General features: G+C 39.3%; 1 long non-coding RNA gene across 1 annotated transcript; it reads left to right on the top strand.

Moving 5' to 3' along the window:
• Nucleotides 1-4,990: 4,990 nt before the first annotated feature.
• On the top strand, nucleotides 4,991-11,414 carry LOC142053511 (uncharacterized). Its single transcript, XR_012659243.1, has 3 exons — nucleotides 4,991-5,049; nucleotides 5,137-7,065; nucleotides 11,256-11,414. It is a non-coding gene; the product is annotated as an uncharacterized LOC142053511 (long non-coding RNA).
• The last annotated feature ends 10,911 nt before the right edge of the window (nucleotides 11,415-22,325 follow it).

Raw genomic sequence — 22,325 nt, 5'->3', positions numbered from 1 at the left:
GAGGTGAAAACTGAACTCTCACTTGTCTGGATCTAAAATTCTTGTAAAAGGATCATGCAAAACATTAATTTGTCACTTCTGAAAAACCAGTCATGCCTGCTGTACGTGAGAGTGGGCTGCAGATTGAACCTGCCACAGCTGGGAACAGCCAGATTGCCGCAGTGCTCAATGGTAGAGGATGGAGCTCCTCACCAAGCCCCAGTCCTCAGCCAGGAGCTCTCTAAGGCTTCACATGCTGATCCTGCATGCAGAGGTTTCTTCTTAGGAGAGCTGAGGTACCCAACAGGCTTTACAGGCTGATCCTGGCAATCAGCCACAGAGACTGACCTGAAAGGCTGAAGTTAGAGCTTGGTGAAAAAACAAAAAGTTTACAAAAAATAATTGTTTACATCAACTTAAAATGTTGAAGCTGTTTCTTGGTGGAACAAAGTCCCCTCAACTTCATTTTGGGCCCCGTTCTCTTTCTCATCCAACTCTGGAAGGAAATTTTTGTGTTGTGGGTTTTTTTTCCTGCAGCCACTAAAAAAGTCCTCAGAATATTGGAATACTGCTCTTATTTCAGGTCATACCTGCAGTTACAGCCCATAAAGATCTTTTACCAAATGGCTAAGCAGAGGCTTACATTCTGTTACAGCACAGGTTATTCATGGAAATCAAGAAATATTGGTACTTCATTTTTCAATGATCTTTTTTTAAGGATTTTAATGGAAGAAAACTATTAATTAATGAAAGAATCACTTTTTTTACCTAATTTAAGGTACATTCAGCCAGCTAATATGTCTAGATGATAGTTATCCAGAATGCATATGATATCTAGAATGCATATGATATCCAGAGTGCAGATGATAGTTATCCAAATGGTTTGCTGAAAGGAGAACAAACCCTCTAAATCGACTTAAAAATTCACACTCTGAGGAAGAAACAGAAACCAAGCTCATTATTTAGAAGGCAGATGTTATAAACTGGTATTTTTAAGTGATTGTTATTTACTTTGCCTGGAAACAAGCCTGCCATTTTCAAACATTTTGTTGGGTTTTTTGTTTTTTTTTTTTTAACAGTTTTATGCCATTGGGTCGTATCTACTGATGAAATGAAGTCAGAAGAGCTGTTTGTGTGATTGCACTTTCAGCAAAGCAGTTAAATTCTTTCCTTCAGCACTCGCTTGCTCTCACACCCACATACTCTTATTCGTATGCAGTGTCTTGTCTCTTCCTGTCTGGCCTGTGAATTATGTGTCTGCTTTTACGTTTTGTGCCAGTGCTTGCTCATCACTGGTTGGCCATTTTTCACCTCCTGAGATACACAATCATCACAGTTACCAGTTGTACTTCCATGATAGAAAATTAAGAGTATGTCCCTTCACTTCAATATTTAACCCTGTTTGTGCTAAAAGAGACTGAGGACTACTCTAGTCACAACACCTTTTTTTTTTTTTTCCTAATTGAGATCAATCTGAAGCTGAAAAATTAGGTAATGTTTCCTTAGTAGTTTGTTACTAAAATTGCTAGAGTCAGCAGCACTCTTGGCCTCTGTCCACAAAATACTGGGACCTAATAGATCACCGTGGGGTTAAGGCTGCTTTTCCATATTATGGTGCATAACAGGCTGAGATGGGAAGAGGCAAATTAAATGGAGATGCACACAAGTGTGTGTGAATCAGAGAACATTGCAGGGCAGCAAATGGTTTCCTAAAAGGAGCACTTAATCAGAGGGACCCTAAGCAGGGAGACACTAGAGCATCTGGCTCCAACACTGTCATTAAGCCACCATATCTCCCCTCACATGCAGTCCAAAGAATCAGATACTGGTGGAGTGACTGTCTTCCTGGTATTGCTGCCAAAAATACTTCAAGGGCATGTGTGAATGGAGGAAAAAAACCCAACAGGTTGCTTTTCAGACTGAATTACTGGCACAAAGATACATGCATTTTAATGAAAATCCTGTTCACAGACAGTATTCAAGAAATCCAAGTAACTATGGGATTTACGATAGCATATCTTAAGGGCACTCCTCTATTTATTGTGACTTTTATTAAGAAACTAATTGCTGACAAATTTATTACACATCACATGCACGTATCTTCAATCATCTTTGGCTGTGTGTTCCTTTACAGTGTTTTGTTCTTGACAATATCAGAAAAGTCTCTAGGAGTGCCAGTAATAGCAATACTTATTCGAACTCCTTGGCCCCAGCTGGATGCCAACAGAAAAAAGACAAGTTAACACTTTGCTAGTAAAACACCAGTATTGCTTACAAAGGAAAAAACAGACTTAAATAATTATCCATTTATGAAATGCTGAATCATGGGCCCAGATACACCAGAAACCTTGCCAGGATATGTTTCCCATCCTGTTTGTGGGGTTTTTTTCAGTAGGGTTTAGGGGATCGATAGCAATGAGTACTTTCTCCAAATCACTGACACTTTGGCAGTCGTTATTAGAAAAAGATTTATCACAAGATAACAAACCCACCTCCAGTTAGGAAATTACAGTTTGCCAGCCCTCCCCCGCAGCAAACCCCTGTTCCTCTGTGGTTTGATGCAGGTAGGACGGTCCAGAAGCAGGTTGTCTGACACGAACTGTGTTTAGCCCAAAATGAGAGCGTTGGGTATCTGAGCGGGGAGGAGGTGCTCACTGCAATACCGGTAATGCTGCAATGCAGCCAGACCCCAGGGACAGCAACCCTGCCAAGAGGTAGCTGTGGGGGAAGACACCTCCTTGCCCAGCCAGGGCACAAACAGCCTGCTAACACAGGCAAAGCTGAGCCAGTAAGAGGTGCAATTACATGGTCGAGTACCAGAGTGAAGCTGCCTGCTCCTCAGAAACCTACAGGGTTTAGCAGGGCGCGTGCTGGGAATTGTTGCTCCTTGTTTCTGGCAGCCACTCAAGGAAGAACGGCTCCTGTGGCAAGGTCGGGAGAATGCTAGATAGGACGATGCCTGACATCTGAAACGCCTCTGTTTAAAGTTTGCTTTTATGGCACAAAAGGAAAAAGCAAAAAGTTGCTTTTCTGCAGACTTGAGCTAAATCACAAGTCACTCAGCAGGTCGTTTCCCAGGAGGGCTCCGGGAACAATCAGTACATTTGCTGCTGGAAAGTTTAAAACGCAACATATTCCCAACTATGGTTATAATTTATGAAATGGCTGTGCTGCCAGCAGTGGTCTATAACCTCTGTATATCTGGTGTTTAAAGTGCCTTTTCTTTCAAGAGAGCTAGAATTAGTGTGAGCACAGTAAGGCAAAAGCTGTCTGTTATGAATTAAAGCAATATGCAAACAACGTGGTAGAAATGAATATGCAAAAATTCATGTTCTTGTCTTCTTCTGCAGTGTGCACCAGCGTAAGTATAAACCTCTCATCCTGTAAGCCTGAAAATGTACTGGAAGCTCACTCGAGTAAAAAAAATGTAGAGCATGGGACAGTATCTTGTACTGCTTCAAAATATAGTTGTGTATCTAAACAGTGCTGCTGGTGGGAGCCTGTTTTATGGAACAAAAACAAAAGGCTGGGAGCAACCTGTGGACAAGACACCTCAGGTTTTGCCTACCTGACCTCTGCTGCCAACACTGGCCTGACCAGAGGCTCATTTTTATCTGTATGGAGCAATCAGCATGTTGAACGAGGCACGCTCCTGACAAGCAGACCTACTTTAAAACCTAGGAATCTTGGGATTTATAAAGCAAAAATCTAGACAAATCTGGGCATTTTAATATGACTTGAAAGGCTCAGAGGGGACATGTATATGCTTTCTCTCCTACTCAGGACCTAAAAGCATCTCCCATAGTCACAGCAAAAGGCCTTAATTTTTCACCTTATAACTTTTTGGAGTACAGAGAGGCTGCTTTTTTTAAACAATCCTTATTTACATTTTATGACACTCTGATAAAACAAGACATTCCATTCTGGTCGTCTTTGTCAAATACTCTAGAACAACATCTTAAAATTTGCAAATGTCTCCTCATATGACACATGAATTTTCCTTAGGGCTGAAAGATATCTAGGACATGTCTTTTAAATGAGTACTCCATTGCCAACTATCATCTTCTGCCATTTGCAATTTTGGAGGATGTACTTGAGTTCCAGTGCCCTTGAAGAGAAGAAAAAAAGCTGGTTTTCTCTAGTTCTGGAGACTGAAACCATTGAAACTACATGGTTCTCCAATGCAAGAGCCAATTTCTATAATGAACCTGGGAATTAATATGATATAATATGGAATATTATGGAATATAATGAACCTTTCTATTCTATAATGAATCTGGGAAAAAAATGCAAACCTTTCATCACATCACAAACCTATTTTGTCTCATGCTTGCTATTTTGACTTCACAAACATCATGGGTTCAAAAAGTGGAGCAGCTGGGAAAACGAAAAAGTAATAAAAACCAAAACCAAAAAGCAAAAGAAAAACGGAAACCACAAAAAAGGTGACAGAATGTGGAATTGTGCAAAAATCTGGAGAAAAACAGAAACAACCTCTTCTCTACCCCAAAGGGCTGATTCCTGGTGCCTGGGTCTCTGTACCAATGGAGACCTTTACAGCCTTGCAAGGGATGCTAACACAGAGTGACCAGTAAGCTCTTGTTTCCCCTCCACTGTGCAGCAGGGGCGACCATTGCAAGGGGGAAAGACGCTAACAGAGCTCTGGAGGCAGCAGGGCTGCCTTAGCGTGGGAAAGCCATCGCCTCCTCCCCAGGGGTGCCTCTTTAGGGTCCCACTGTGCCTCCACATCAGTTCCCACCGCAGCTGGAAGACTCTCAAATACTTCACTGGGGGCAGCTAGCAGGGTTTCACCTCCAGGAGGTTAGCAAGGGGCACAAGCTATTCCATGTGAACAAGGCATAATTTCAGGTAAAGCTCCCTATATGCTGCTGAGTAAACAGCCTGGCTTACGCTGTGCAAGTGCTTCCCGTCTCCCTGTGTGATAAGGACTGTGACAGTCCATTGGGACAGCACCCAAGGTCTTTTCCAATGCATGTTGGGTAAGACAAACAAGAAACTGAAAGAAATTACATTTCATTTCCTAGCTGCTGCCAGAAATTGTGATCCAAGGTAAAAGACTGTGTGTATGCATAGATATAAGGAGCATGGAGTCAGTATCTAATATTGCCAGTAACTGCCATTTTTCTTGCCTTTCAGGACAAAAGCACCAGAAAGGAGAAGGCACTGAGGCATAATTTTGGTCTGAGGAATGTAATTACATGCTTCCACATTTTTTTTTCAAGTTAGTAGCTTTCTAGCAAGTTTTAGAAGTGCTATAAATTATGCCAAATTAACAGTGAACAGTTGTGGACACAGTCCTCTGAAAAGTGAAAGAAGCCCTTATTCCTGATCCACTTGTTGTGATCGAAATGCAAAAAGTAATTGTGAAAAAAAAAAATAGTGCAAACTCTGCTAAACCAGACTCATTGCTATAGACAACCTTTAAATGGTTTATTACTTCTATATACCCAGAATTATGAGGTTAAAAATACAGATTTAATAGTTTATTTTTCAGTAATTAGGCAAATACTTTCTCAGGCAATCACAGGAGGTTTTAGAGAAATTATTACTGCAAATGCTTTGCATATACTATTCTGCATTTCTATTTCAATCTTTTTAATATAAATTGACTTTTATAATATCCCTTTTTAAATAAGTACATCAGGAGTCATTAATACACTGAATAACATGAAACTACCTTTCAACTACTTTTAAAATGAGTAGCAAAAAATCTCTTGCACAAGATTTAATTAAAATGTAATGTTAATATTTGAAAACATAAACGGGAAAATGCCCATACCAGATGAAAATCCAATGGGCTAATATAACTTCCTCTGATTCAACAGATATAAAAGAGCATAGTATAAAATTAACTTCATGCTGCCACATAAATCAGCATGTGTCATGCTCACGTTACTACATATTCTGTTACTGCAGCTAAAGAAATGTTTGCTTGAAACAAAGTACATGCTACATTATAAAAAAATGAATGTACAAGTGCGTGTATATACATTATGGTGTCATTAGCCATAGCTCTATAATTAAAACTGAACTAAATTTTGCATGAAGAGCAGGAATTCACCTAACCTTCGATACTCTGCAAAAGTAGTTTCGCCTGCAAACATCAGCCCCACAATCAAGAACTCACAGGAGAGCTTTATATCAGGGATCCAGCTGACCCATCATTTATTTTCACTTCATTAGAATATTAGTCTTAATTTGCAGAAAGCATCCAAAACAGAGATATATTTCCAAACAAACAAACAAAGTTGTTTTATACATCTTTACCAGCTATCTCCTTTTATTATATGCATTGGTAAAGATGGCTTTCTACCTTAAGACTGTTTTCACTAATCATTAAATCCTACCTGAGATGTTATTCACTAAATATGTACTTTAGAGTTTTCTAGACAATGTTTATTGAGTAATTTATTTAAAACCGTGCTTTCCAATAACACTTATTACTGTGTGCATCAATGAATTCAAGACAAAGAATATTCAGCTTCAGTTTTCATTATCTTTTTAAACTTTTGCCTATTAGTCCTCTTTCATTCCTGAATATTAAAGCAATCTACTGCGTCATTTTTATACATTCCAGAACAGCTTGTATTCCCTTATCACCTTTTGGATAAAAGCTTATTTTCCTTACCCTTTTCATATGCAGTGTTTTGGGTTTTTTTCCATTTTAAATTTACTTCATTTCAAATTCAAATTTCAATTATTCATTTCAAATTCACAGATGACCCGCTTTCAGTGTTATTACCTGTATTCAGTTACCATATATTTTTATGTCACACACTCAAACACCAATATTTTTGGAAAGTTTCTGTTTATATCAACACCATTGGCAGGTATTGAAGCCCCGTTTGTTATCACAGTGATCACTAGCAGTTTGTACTATTTATGTGAAAATTCCTGGAAGGAGCCCAGAATCTTTTGTTCCTATTCACAAAGAGAGGGGCTTTTCTGCTGTAGATCAAGGGCAGTGTTTGAAGAGTTCACCAGTTCCAATGTACAGACAAGATAATCTCTTCATCTCCCTTTCAGCCTTGCTTTGTGGTTCTGTGAGTTAGCATCTGATTTTATGTATGTATATATATGTACATAAATAATATATACAGATATTTCTTGGTATTTGCTTATTACTGTCATATAAAGAATAAGATAGACTTTTTACTTCATGTCTTGAATTTCTACTTCATATAAGCATCTACTGCAACACAACTATTTGTTACTAGGTTTGTTTCCCTGGAAAGTAAACAGAGATAAATATTTTGTAATTCATCTATTTTTATGCAGTAATGATGTTTTCCACTGTTAAATATTTTATTTGTGGTAAGCTAACCACATGGGCTCTGAACAGTCAGCTCTTAAATTCTAATGGCTAAAAGGCATTAATTTACACCATCCCCATGCACCACCATAAAACCTATTTGCAACAGCATATATTTATTTTCTCTAGGAAATATACAGCTTCGGATAAGTATGCTCTTTGCAAGTCTGTATTGCCACAGAATTATGTCCAGAAACACATCTTATTCTAGCAATGGGATACTTTACCACTGATGGCTATGATGTAAGGCTCCATACAATAATACCGTGAAAAGTTTGCTCAAAATTTACATTGCAGTTACACTGGCCTTCCACTAGGTGCCAATACATGACAGCAGATATTTCAATGACAGTCAAATCATCCTAATTCAAGAATAAGAAGAATCCTATATACTTTTTCATATATGCTCTTGGCCTGATCTGGATTAAAACTTCTACGGTTAACACTCCATCAGATTTGTATTACCTGTCAGTCCTTTCCACAGTCCTAATCGGAATCCATTATGTCCAAGTGTAATTAGAAAGATTATCTAAATTAAGTAAGTCTGGTTAGTTACCCCTAACCAGACAATGCTCTGGAGACTTCTGAGCACCCATCAGCCTGCTCAGCGAGCCTGGGTGGAGCTGGCAGAGCTGGTCACATTTCCTTCCAGCCCTAAGTTGAGGTACCTGGTGTGATCATATCAGTGTGCGGTGCAAATCATGATGACATGATAACCAGCCAAGTGATGCTTGCCCAATGCTATCAACATGCAGCACCACTGAGGGACCCTAGAACATTTTATACTCAGCATGAAATATATTGTGGCAGAGATTACAGGCTTTGGTTCCAAAATACTTAATTGTATTGGAAACTCCTAATTTAAGTACAACTCATAACCTAGCCTGAGGAACCTACATGCATGAAAGAAAAAATTACAGTACCCCTTAGCAACCTGAAGCCTCATGTTTGTCTTACAAAACCATGGAGCTGCCCCATTCTACAAACTGGATTTTATTACTGCTATGGGACTGGTGATAATAGGTTGGGAACTATGCTTTCATTACAGACCAACCTCTGAAACCTGTGATGCAACCTTTACATTGGCTATGACTGAAGACTTTGAAGAGCACACTGCATGGCAAAGGCCCCAAAGGACTTGCTGATTGCCATTGCTTGGGGAAGTTATGCTGATGCTATCTAACCAGCAGGACATTTGCACTTCACAGCACTCTGCAATATTCAGCTGCCACATTCTCAGCCTCTGACTCCTCTTTGATTTCTGCCTAATTTGTTTTCTCTGGCCGTGACACTGCCTGCCTGTGCCCAGGCTCCCACAGTAGCAGGCTCCTCGGTCGCTGGTGGCCAGGAGCAGCGTGGGGTTGGTAAGGAGAAGCACACACTGTGGGGTCTCACTTCAGAGGAAGGGACAGTGTGTCCCACCTACCCTTTCCCCAACCTGACAGCAATAGGGACATCACAACATGTTGTCTACATTGAGCTCCCGGTTACTGGACATGTGACACATGGGATGCTCTACAGACATCAGAATTATCTGCATCAAAACACTTTTAATTTAAATTGCTAAACTGCAATTATTTTTAACTCTACACTTCAGCTTCACAGAAGAATGCACTGTTTAGTTAGGTTTCAAAGTTGGCGTAGAAGAGCTAGGCTACCTTCTTTCTTTGTATTCCGCTCGCTAGCCACCATGCTGCGTATTTTGGCATTGCAATTTCATTTTTATGTTGATTCAGCAATATTAGTGGGAGTTCTCATCTAGCATGTAGCAACGTTCTTCTTCCCTCTTCAGTTTTACAAGAGTTTCATTTGAACTTCTTCGAATGAGAGCACTGCATAACACAAATGAAGCCGCAGTCTCATTAATATTTTTTTAAAACAGAAACTTCTGGCAACCATGGTGTTTTGGCTGGCTTTATAAGAGAAGTTTTAACAAAAAAAAAAAAAGGAGAAAACTCTGTAGCCATACAATCTATTGCAAGGAAAACCAAGGAAGAGAGACAAGCTGCTAACAGGTACCCACTGCTCTGGAAGTTTTCTCTCTCATCATGTAAAGTCAGGATGCCTTTTTTATATGATACGTATTTTCTTTTTCTTTATATAAATATGTACCATGCTGAGCTCAGGGTTCCTAAATTTCATAGGTTAATCACCTACCATGCATTGCAATAATTTGTGTTTACACAGTGAGTTGCTATGGTCTGTTGTCTGTACTATAGGTGATTACACCTATATCCACCAGAGGTTCCTAATTTTTACTCTTTGGTTTAGCAAATATTGATTATCTGTAACTATTTTTGACATCTAGATATGCATTGGGAACCAGAAGAGCTTTTTGCATAAGCAGATAAAAGGTTTACTTAGGATTTTTGAAATGCCATACAATGATTAATGAAAGCCCTGCAATATAGAGCAGACATGGAGATTTATGTAGTATAATAATGAGAATATGAAATTTGGGACTATGTGCACAGTGAAAAAAATAAATATTGAATGAAAAACAATAAATATTTAAAAGATTACTTTGAAGCACTAGCAGATAGCTAGCTTATTTGATTAAACTAATTGCAGTAGAGTATTTTATAGTTTCTGTAAATGAGATATTCTGTGTAAGTACGCCTTTAGTCTTAGAGAAACAACAGCCCTGAGGTTGCGTTTCACTCACTGGGGTAGCAGATGACTTAAACATCCTCCTTCACCACCCTTAACTGTTGAGTAGGATAGCTTCCTCTCTGGCATAAAAAGACCTTCTTTCCCCATGGATCTGTTCTTTCATAAAGGTCAGCACAGCCTCTGCTTTGCCTTTGCCACTTAAAACAAAAAAGTAAGTATACTGTTATATTCTCCAACCTTTGAATTCCTAGGAGATTTTTTGCCCTTCCTTTTTAAAGACATATGCTGAATATCTTGCTTTTTTTTAAAGAACAAATGAGATAAAGATATTTCTCATTGAGAATGTTTGCTTTATGATTTTGTAATATTTATATAAAAGTAATCTTAAAAAAACCCCACCATCCATATTGGTAATTGGCAAGTATTTCTTCCCTTGCCAGACAGAAAGTTATTTGTACTGAACAATTAAGGCATTTGCTAAGATGCTTCCTCAAAGATATTTCTTCCCACACAACTACTTTGTAATAGGATTGCTAACACCGAAAAGAGGATAATCGTACTGCACTGTCTCTTAAGGGATGTTTTCAATAAACCAAGCTAGTTGCAGAAAAATCTGAGTGCAGTTTCAGTTGTTGGGCACTAGATATTTCAAATGCATTTTGGTTCTATACAATGTTCCAGTTGTTTGCGTTAGCTGTAAAATATTAGCCTTGATTATAAGTTTTAGCCATACATTACTTTGTGTCTGAGTTCTCTAGTGATGCACTTTGTATTTTTACTGTCAGTCATAATTCATACAGCATGCAAAACTAACAAAGAAGCCTGAATTATAACCTTGCTCAGTGTCATCTGAAGTGGCACTGACAGACACATGCAAATGTCAATATTATTCTCTATATGCAAATATTCCCTTTGCTTGCATAACCCTCAAGAGTATCATGTTTCAGTATTTGGCTGCTCCTAGCAGACCAAAGGGCAAAATGGTGGAGCGACCAGCAGTAACATATATTACGAGAACCCTTTGAAGGAAATAAAAAAGCTTTTTGGCCTTGCCAAACCCAAAGTTACCAAATTCAGTCTCTGGTTATGAGTAGGTCAGTTTTACATATGCCAAGTGAAGTTTTCAGGAGATACTGCCCAGAGCTTCACCCTCCTCCCGCAGTCCCTTACTCTGCACAAGAGCTAACAATTCCAGCTAGGGTGGGATACAGTGAGTGTTTATATATTCAGATACATACACTCACACCCCTCATATAAATAAAAATAATATTTTACAATCCAGAACATATCCCCTGCCTTAAGTAAATTTTTCCTTCATTCTTTTAACCAGCCTTCACTGCCCCTCAGCACCGTCCATCGGGTCCGTCAGACACCAAGCTCAGGTCAACAGGACTGACTTCACACATAGGCAAACCCACCATGGATGCTAGTGGTGAGGCACCTTTCTTTGCACGCTCGTCTAAGTAGCCACCAAGCAGTTATGGTGCACAGCAGTCAAGGCATTTTGCCTCTTGAGTGAACTGTAAGTGTTGCACTTTCCCTCTTTCATACATGCATACGTGCCAAATCCTGAAATCCTTCCACTTCATGACTGAAGAAGACTGGTTTTTGGTTTATAACATCCAATGGTGTAATAACCAATAGTTTTCACTGCAAAAATGAGACTGTTCACTTAATATTTTTTATTTGAAAATATTTCTATGCTTTGTGCATTTAAAAGTTTTCCATAATTTCTCATTTTCTTTATGTACCTATAGGTCTTCATGCTTGCAGACCTCTGCCTTTGATGTGGGACACTTCTCTGAAAGCGGACACTTCTCTCCCTGGGAAGGCTTCTTCACAGGCCTCCCTCAGCATGTGCCTTTCCTCAGTCAGCTCCACATTTCCAGTGTAACATTCAGCTTGAGCTTCCGCTGTTCAACCAGCAGTTCCAGCTGACCTTCTTAAGGGACACTTACTTGCCAGAGGAAATTTTTTTTAGCAGTAGTATTTTTTAGTATCTCTGACTCTTCCTTCAGACCAGTTACTTTTTATTGCAGTCGATTTCAAAACTCCAGGTCATTCTGAAATCCATTATCATCCACTAACCAATTTTATGTCTGGTTTTTTTTCTGTGTAGCACATGTAGCATACTCCTAGAAGAAGGTTCCAATTAGTGGCTTTGTTGGTTTTTTTGTGTTAGTCACAAAGTCAGTAGGAAGTACAGCTTTCCACATCCAGCCTAATGAGCCAAAAAGTATTCTTAATTTTTATTGCACAGTGAGGGCTGCATTCTTTATTTCCAGTTTCACCCCCCAGTTTGCCTCCTGCATTTGTTGCCTCAGATACGCAGCACAATAAACTACGCTTGCAGATAAAGAGCTGCATTTTTTGCTCATTATCCGAACAGGGCTAATAGCAGTGAGACACTTGCGGCTTTGCACTGCCATAGCAGAATTTCCTTGCACTGCTAATGGTTCCTTGGCACAGCACACACTGGGAATATAGGGGGGAAAAAAAAAGAGGCGGTGGTGGCGGTTGCAGTTTGAGGGGATCAGAGCGGCTCCCTCACCGTTGTGCGGCGCCCAGGCTTGGCTGGGGAGGTTTGGCTGCTCTGATGCGAGGGTGGGCAAAGCCCGTCCGGGAGCAGCTCGCTGCATACGGCGTTTGCGCTAGAACCCTGGCTTTGTCAGAAGATAATGTAAGCACTTCAGGTCGAGTTCTGGCTGTATTACTTGACAGGCTTTATTGCTAGCATTTTAAAGACAGTTCTAGCTCCCTCTCGTGGAGCATTAGCCCCAGGCAACGCTTTCCCTATGAACAGGACATACTGGTTACACATTTATATATTCCTGGCCCCATAGTTTATATACTAATAAGATAAACTATTTTGTTAAACAAGTTAAAAGGACCCCACACTCTAATTTCTAAAAAACAGTTACTTTATCTTTATTATCTTCCTACACTATACCACCACATTCATCACCACAATACTCCATTTCTTCATCAGACTTCAGCAAAGCTTCTCAAGGCTCCTTTCTCTCCTCAGCGCTCCCCCAGCTCTGTCTGCGTGATATCCACCTTGTCAGCCGACCTCTAGCTCCTGCTTGCCCTGCACCTGAAGATGGAAGATGCTCTTCTCGCCAGAGCTCTCCCTCGGCACTCAGCATCACGCCGAATGACAACTACCCCCAGGATAAACTGAACCCACCGAGCTCTTTTTGAAGAGTATTTATATTTCATTCTTGTGGGTTTTTTATTGAGCTACTTCAAATTTTTGTTACAGTATCTCTTTCATAGCAGTGATATGAAAAGTGACACTGCAATCAGACAAGAGAATAGCTGATGCCAAGTACAGAAGTAATACCTGTTTTACTGTTCTTCCTTCATATTTCCATTCAGCTCTCCATGGATGCACAAAATACAAAGATAACGTCATTTTACTAAGTGCTCATGGTTATTTGATGGTCCTTCATGATCTGAAGCCCTTTCTGTCCTTCATTAAACAAAAGAAAAAGCAAAGTGAAACGAGAACTGAGGGGGAAAAAAGCATCATCTAGACTTAAAACCTTACAAGATGCTCCCACATTGTTTCTGAATGATGAGAAAGTACTTTGCTGTTTCATTTTTACATTAAGTTTTCTATGTGCTATTTATATAAGGTATTAATTGATATGGCATATCAAAATAAGCAATATTTTGTTAAGGTCTGAATTCCACTGCATGTCGTGTTCGTCACTGCACTTAAAGTACTGATCACATGCAAAGAGTCAGGTTTTTTGTATGAAAACTATTTTTTAAAAAGGAAGTTGTACAGCCTTATAGATACAAAAGTGATTGCATAACAGTAGTGTTCTACAGCACTTAAAAGGCCATTCACTACTCCTGCTATTCATTAATAGATTAAACAAGTAATTCTTATATGATGTGTTTTATTTTTGTCTATATAGTGGTAATAGATATTGCAACTTATAAGTAAAAAAAGAACCACCCACAAGATTGTCATAAGAGAGGTGGATGATTTCACACAGAAGCATCCCTTAGAAAAGGGTTGCCTGCATTTTTCCCAGCCTCCACTGGCATCCGCTGAGGCAGTGAAAAGGTTCCAGCACAGCGGAATGTTGAGTTTCACCTCCGTGGCTAAAAAAGAGAACAAATAAAACAGCTGCTTCCTAGGAAAGTGCAGTCAAAATAAGTATATGGATGCTACTGGGGCCTCCCACGCATACTCTAGGCTTGAAAATGTCTATGTAGTCCCAATCCAATTCACAGTAGGCTACTTGATTATTCCAGGTTCAGCTGCTTGGATAGCCTAATCTTTGTAACTGTGTGAACACTCATGCCAGCAATAAAGTAAATGATTATAATGCTGAGTAAAATCTCCCTTGAGAGAATTTAATAATTTTGATTTGAAACTTCTGTTCTAGCGAAATCTGACAGAAACAATTAATATCTTCTAAAAATTCATGCTCCTCATAAACTGAGGATGATACGGTGGCAATATATCTTCTCTTACATTTGTTACACGTCTTATTTTCATTTCAATTTTCTGAAAAGCCATTACCCATTGAAAAGAATCCGATTTGCAATAACATGAATCTGTGGAAGTACAAATGAAGCTTAGTAAATAAGAACATACTTTCATTACGGTTCTTCTGACTGGTCTTTGTAATGCCTTATTTCAGCATTTTGAGGCAACTCACAATCAGCGAATTCACATCCACCAGGAATTTACCCTCCTACTCAGATGAACTGGAAGAAATAATTGACAAACACTGATTCTGCCAGTGTCTGTGGTGCTCAGCCAGCCAGATCTCCCTGCAAAAAAGGCTTACGCAGAATATTTTTTTTTGTGGCAAAAATATTTTTTAACTATGATATTAAAGGATAAAAAATGAAGCCCAAACAAAAACCCTTATTCTACCCTTGAACATAAACACAAAGTTTATGCCAATTATTCCACACAACAACTGAAATTTGCAAGAGGCTTACAGGAATGCCAAAAATTATGTACATGTCTTGTTAGAAGCTCCAAAACTCTGATAAAATCATAACTTTAGGCTTGTTACCATCACTATAGGCCCAGACAATATTTTACTTGTACACAAGTAATCACATTACATCTTAATTGCTTGTCACTAGGCAACCATTGATCTTAAGATGAGTGATTAATTCTTGGGGACAAAGAATAAGATAAACATAATCAGGAGTTACCAGTTAGCCCTTTAAATAATCATTAAAATGAGAGAATCACTCTTTTCTCTCCCCAGAGAACTTGTCTTTTTAATTGACAGCTTCAAAGAATCACAGCAGATACATTTGTGCGGTTTTGCTAAATCAGTCCCTGCTTTTAATTATGTAGGGAATATAAAAATATTTGTATCAAAAAAGAAAATGAAAGTACGAGAGATAGACTTTAGTGTATTGTAAACCTCTTCTAAAGCTCAGGACTGAAAGGTACTGCTGGACCATTTTACCGTGTCTCTTATAACCTCCTAGCCAGGGTATTTTCATATTGTTGCTATACTTTTTTTTCCTCTTCTTTATCGCTGCCACAACATAGCCTAAACACGTCTTCTAGTGGAAACTCCTCCAGAAATGTGTTTTCTGCCTTGGTTAGCAGTCATCTTTCAGTGTCTAACCTGATGTTATTTGTAACCTATTTACATGCATTTGTTCTGGCATCAATCACCCATTAGTTTATATGGCTCTTTCCCAGTGTGCTCAGTCTCTAGATTTACCTATGAGTAACAATCCCATTCTCTGTCTTTGGTAGGCAAATGAGATCAGCCTGTTAGCTTCCTTTTGCACTAGAGGATTTCTTCCCCCTTAAGTGTCTGCATCAGTTCTTGTAAACTTTTAATTTTCTTGAATATGCTCTCATCCCCTTCTTCCTGGTCTGTAGTTCAACAGTGCCTTACCACTAATATTTCCTCTCCCACAGGAAATGTCTTTCCTGATGACCTGCCAGTTGTATCTGCATAGAAGTGAGAAAGAGATCTGGCACAATTAATCCTTAGAATAACTCATACCATGTGGCAGGAAAACCAGAACAAAGAATGCTCTACAGAACACTTCAGACTTCTGTACCAGTGAAACAACTGTAGGAAACTGAATAGAAGACCCTGAACACGTTAAATATGAAGTGTGATTACCTACGCCAACTAGCATAACTGACAATGGTTGGGGTAATTCCTGCAGGCTGGATGTGCAGCAGAGTAAGCCTGTCCAGGAAGACAGATGGGGTCGGGGAAGAGACATGCTGTTACCTTGTGCCAGGGGTAGTGGGAGATGTTATGCTGGAAACGACCAGGTAAAGGTGAGGAGACCCAGCACCCTACCAGAAGAGTGACCCAAAGAGTTGTCCAAAAATCTGCCTCCTAGTATTGGGAAAGGAAAGCAAATTCTGTTAATGACTGGGGGGGAGGAGGCAGTTTGACAGAGAAGGTGAAGAAAAGAGCGAGAAGAGGAGACTTCCGATGGTCAGCAGCACTTCTAGGAGGATCAGCTGTGCATACATAGGCAGGTCAAGTAGCAGAATCATTACACACTAGTTTAGCATTTCTAGGAAAAAAAAAAAAAAAAAGAGAAAGAACAGTGAACACCAAGACAGAAGACACCAGTTTCAAGGAACTGATTATATTCCACTGGCAGAAAGGTTCTTCAGAGAAAAATGAAAGCAATTGCCCCATCTGAAAAAAAGAATGAGGAAGCTTAAAAGAGATCAGCTTGACAAAGTCGTGGGTTCTCAATAAACTAAACTCAAGAAGAAAGTATACAACAGGAAATAAATGAGGAGCAAAAACTTTTTTGAAGCATAAAAGACAGAACAAGACTGTCCATGGCACAAAGGCAAATCCAATGGGCAAAGGTCATAAAGGACAAGAAAACACTCTGTCCACACACGTCCACACATATTGTAAAAGGGAAAGCACAGAAAGAGATGGTACAGAAAAAGGCAATGTTTATTCATTGTCTGCTTTAGTGCCACTTTCACAGATTCGTATTTTGCTTTTATTCCTACCACCTGCAGATCTTTCACAACATCCTACTGAAATGCTTATTTCTCTTCCTCTGCCCCCAAAACTACCCTAGCTCATCAAGGTTATTTTCAATATTTATCCTGTCCTCCAGCTTGCATTATACCCCTTACAGCTCCATGGCACCTGAGAACTCAATAGTACACCCTCCATCACCTAGGCAAACCATGGGTTAGTATGAAACACAAACCAGACCCTTGCAAGACCTCACCCAATACGCACTCTACTTCTTTGACAGTATTCTCAGTGGCAAGCTTGAATTCTACGGCTTGCACCCAGCTAATACATTGCCTTGGCCATATTTCTCTAGCTTATTTACGGTATGAGCATGTAATAAATAACAGCATCAAAAGCCCTAATAATTATAGAATCATGGAATTGTTTAGGTTGAAAAAGACCTTTAAGATCATCAAGTCCAACCATCAACCCAGCACTGCCAGGTCCAACACTAAACCATGTCACTAACCACCACATCTACACACCTTTTCAACACCCCCAGGGATAGTGACTCAACCTCTTCCCTGGGCAGCCTGTCCCAATGCTTGACAACCCCTTCGGCGAAGAAATTTTTCCCAATATCCAACCTAAACCTCCCCTGGTGCAACTTGAGGCCATTCCCTTTTGTGCTCTTGCCTGTTACTTGGGAGAAGAGACCAACACCCACCTCGCTACAACCTCCTTTCAGGTAGTTGTAGAGAGTGCAAAGGTCTCCCTTCAGTCTCCTTTTCTCGAGGCTAAACAACCCCAGTTCCCTCAGCTGCTCCTCATAAGACTTGTGCTCTCGACCCTTCACCAGCTTCGTTGCCCTTTGGACGTGCTCCAGCACCTCAATGTCTTTCTGCCAAGACAGATTAAATTTACTGCTTCCTCTCTGTTGAAAAGACATCTTATCCTATCAAAGAAAGAAATAATATTGGCTCAACACAACTTGTTGATTATAATTCATCTTATTTTGACCTTTAAGTACTTACTTATTTGGAATTTTTATTTCAGAATTTATCTGAAAATTTGAGTTAGTTGACTGGTCTACAACCACCCACCTACTCCTTCTCTTCCTCCTTCCCTTCCCCCTCTTCCTTACTGAAAATAAGTACCACATCTGTTTTCTCAGTATTTTCCCTGCCTTCCAAGTTTCCAGACAGTGCAAGCAGCTCTGATTATCAAACAATTTTCATTTGGGGTACCTAAAATCTTGGCTAATGCAACATCCTGTCTCTAGCTCTTAATAGTATAAATTACAGACATGGCTCCCTACAAAGACTATTTCCAAATAGTTAGGCAGAATCAGAGGCAAGCAGACAACTCCCTGTTGAAATTAAGACTGTTGGCATAAAGTCTAGAAGTTTGCTCTTCACATACAGTAAAAAATTAACAAGAATATGTTAAAATAATCAGTAAAAATTCTGTTTAGTTTTTAGGTAAGGGTGTATCAGATACCCTAGTTTAAAAAATGGAAAGAAAGAAGACTGGGAACAGATAGTGAAAAGATTAATATAATCCAATATTATGTTTATGCTAAAGAAGTTCATAAAAAAAGGCATGGATACTATATAATTTCTTTCATGGCATATTTTTGTTTTCTCTCCTCATTTCTGAAATAAAGTACTTGAATAGGCAGATACTTCTATTCACTGCTTTCTCCTGAGAAAGGAGGGTCTTGGCTGAAATCAAAGACAAGAAAGAAATCCATATCTTATAATAGATGTCTAGTCTTTGACATTTTAAATATTCTTTCTTCATGCTCACTGATTCATTTCTTGACTCTCTCTTTCCTGGAAGTCTTAGCTACTCAGTGTCATACCCTTCACTCATATATCTTTTGAACGAGAACATACTTTTTACCGAGTGCTGGCAGCTTGTCATCTTTCTCCCAAGAATTCATACTGACAGATGCTGACCTTGTGGTATCTCCAAGACTGAAAGGATCTGCTTTTGGTTTTTGCTTAATAAGCTAAAATCTATAAACAATTTTGGTACATGAGGTTGCACTGAAGTACTGAAATCCATTTTTGTTTATGCCTCTTCTCAGTGCAATTCTCTATTTTAAAATCCTTTATTTAAAGGAAGATTGTCACAGAAATCCTCTCCTATTTGAGAAGAACTTGAAGTATTAGAGCTCAGGGTTAGAAGGACAAGGACCCATCCTCCCCGAGCCCAAGCACCCCGACCTGGAGCCCTGTATTGCAAAGCTGGTGCAATACACAGAACTCGAACAGGGTTATGCTACTTCTTCTAGTTACTTGTAACAGCAGTGTTTGAACTCCTCTGAGGAGGAAGTCCCCTGGAATAATTTTGCTGTTTCTCCTTCCTTGTTCATTCTCCAGCGATGGGTTCAGAAATAAAGGGCTAGCCTACAGAAACCCTGGGTTTATATTGTCACCAGTTTTCAAGCCTGAAGAGTTGTTAAAAAATTCCACATCGTTCAGACATGGCTATACCCAAAATCATGACAACAGAGGCAAAGACTCAGCATCTTGGAGATTTACTCATATAAAATAATCCTCACTAAGTAAGCTGGGGAAAAATCTATTTAAAATATATTTCGTGTATTAGACCACCATGATGCCATATCATACCTCTGAAGAAATTAAGTCTAACTAATTAAAAAAAAAACAACTCCTGAGAGTAGAGTGGATATGCAAAAGCGCAAATAAAATTAATGGTTTATTCAAGTTTGTTTAGTTGCTTTTTTATTGAGAAGGAAGCCTTGGGTGGCTGTAATTTTATTGCAGAGGGCATTACTCTTATTTAACATTAGAATGGAAGTTCTCAAATTCTTTTATCACGAGGCTGTATCTCAATGGATATCCAGAGCTCACCTCTTCCATCTGCAGTCACACAAGAGCCGTATCTACTCTGCAGAGCCACATGAGATACCATCCTGTAAACACTTAGTGTCTGGAGCAGCGCCTGCTCAACATGATCAGCCAGCTGTCTTAAGGACACCGACAAGTGTTCTGCAGACCCGCGATTCCAAAACCCTTCAATGAACAAATATTTAGAGCATCCATGTCTGTAAAAATGTTTTCTTATTACATTTTTCAAACCCACAGAATAACCTTCAGAGAGACATAAAGGTGGCAAAAGGACTCCAGAAAACACTATTTCAACAGCAGTACTCCTTTTAAGCTCTGCAAAACTCATACATGCTCATAAATATAGTCTATCGTAATTTGTCAGGGCAACACAAACCTGGGGACAGAACTACGAGCACACTACAGTGTCATTCACTCTTGACCTTTCCTGTTTAGGAAAGGGCAAACAACTTCTGGCTCTGCTCCATTAGGAAAAACCATCATGAAGAATCATACAGCTCTGTTAGGGCACTTCAGACATACCCCTAAGCCCTGCTCCTGCACAGAGTGGTGGTAGTACAGTGCCACGTACAGGAAAAACTCACCCACAGAGGCACAGGGACCTAACCACGCTTGGTTTTTCTCTAGCTTTGACTATCAGGTTGGCTGCAAAATGCAAGGTTTCATAATTCTTTCTCTCATGTTGATTGTCTGACATACAACAAAATGCAAGTTTATATTAAAGCCACTCCTTCAGCCAAGGCATTGGGTTTCTTCCACCCAGCTGCCCATTTTCACAGAAGCTGGAGGAATTACGTATCTTCGTGATCGCTGACTTGCTGCTCACATCAACCAACGAAATCAGCATTTTGGGATAAGAAGGTACAAATCTGGTGAGAGCACTGCTGAAAACGTAGCGTTAAGCTGAGGAGGCTGCAGTGACAATATAGTGAGTAGGGAAGGGCTCCTTGCACAATGTGTTTGCTTACAAGCCAAGAACTAACTGGCTCTAAATAAGCTGCTCTCTTTAGTAAAGTACTGACGACAATTAAACATTTCCAAAATTGGCTTAAGTTGATTATAGTTCTAAGGTTTGGAAATCTTGGTTCTAACAATTTTATTTATTCTATTGAGCCTTTGAAATTTTTTTCTCCTGACCACAAGAAGTAATAGCTCATTTATTTTTGGCAGAGAAAAGGGATGATAATGGGGGTTGTCTAATTCTTATATAATCCTCTTACTAAAAAGGAAGAAGCCCTAAGGGAAAAAGTAAATAGTACTGAAGTTTTACAGTCTGAGACTACACACAAAATATTACTAGTACCCTGACAGTTTTGGTTGCATATTGGTAATTGGTTTAAAACCAGCTGTAGAATAGCTTAAAAATACATGACACACAAAATCCGTAACAGGATTCTACCAAATAAGAAACTAAAACCTGTGTCTTTTAAGACACTGAAGGACACCTTTGTGACATCCAGACAGTAGGCATTGTTTATGGTCTAAATCTGAAAGAAGCTTACCAGACCTATGTCCAACAACTACTGCATTATAGCATGACCTAGTGCTACAAGGGCGTAAATCATTTAGTAAATCTTTGAAGATCTCTTTTAATCTCTGGATTTTATAAAAGAAGATTTTACATCCTTCACTGTCAGCACTTCACACCCTCAAATATCAAAACATTTTTTAAAAAATCATTAGGGCATGACGTCTCAGAGTTGTAGCCTGAATAGATTTGTAGAACAGAACTTTAAGATTAATTAGGAAGACAATAGTATTCCAGAAACTGACCCACTTCTGCACAGGTTATTTTGTTTATTTTTTCTAATTGCATTCTTTCCAAGAACGCAGAATCTAGATCCAGGAGACACCTCTAAAATATGGCACATTAGAAAAGTTTGGTGTATTTCGAAGGAATTAGTAGAAGCTAAACTACTATGAAAGGTCATCTAATCCATTTATGAAGCACATAAAATTTCAGATAGCTACATACAACAGGAGGTGAGAACATTACAACCTCAAATAAACTAGCAGCTATAGGAATACTTATTGAAACTTCTAGAAGTACACAGCATATCTGACCTTATTAAACTGGCATCCATTAAGGATATGGCAGCGATGAGCTACAGGGAAGGTTGAATAGCCACTGCAGTGTACAAATTTGATGTGTAAGATGTCAGCCACTTAAATTTCCAAATTGGTGAGACTACAGCTCCTGTTATCAGACCACAGTATTTGACGTAATCCCTCAAACATATTTTGTAGCTAACAAAAAGTAAACATGTCTATGCAGAATTTAACTTTGCAGCCTACCTAGACTGCCAAGTTTCAGCTGGTATGTGTTGGCCAAAATCTGTTGCACTAAACAAGCATTGCATAACACATCTCTCCCAACCTCTGAGCTGGGCTCCACTCACCTAAATTAGGAGACAGAAGACAAGCATTCAGAATGACTGTCGGGCATTTGTGGCTTTGGAGGTGAGACTGAAGATATATCCTCATTTTTGCAAGTTGCTGAATTTCAGCAGCTTTCTTTGTTAAAGACCTACTCAGGATTCTCAAATGTGATTTCAGGTAAGATCA

This window comes from Phalacrocorax aristotelis, chromosome 2, assembly GCF_949628215.1.
Source record: "Phalacrocorax aristotelis chromosome 2, bGulAri2.1, whole genome shotgun sequence".
Lineage (NCBI taxonomy): Eukaryota > Metazoa > Chordata > Aves > Suliformes > Phalacrocoracidae > Phalacrocorax > Phalacrocorax aristotelis.
The sequence above is the reverse complement of the archived record's forward strand: the minus strand, read 5'-3'. Positions and strand labels throughout refer to the sequence as shown.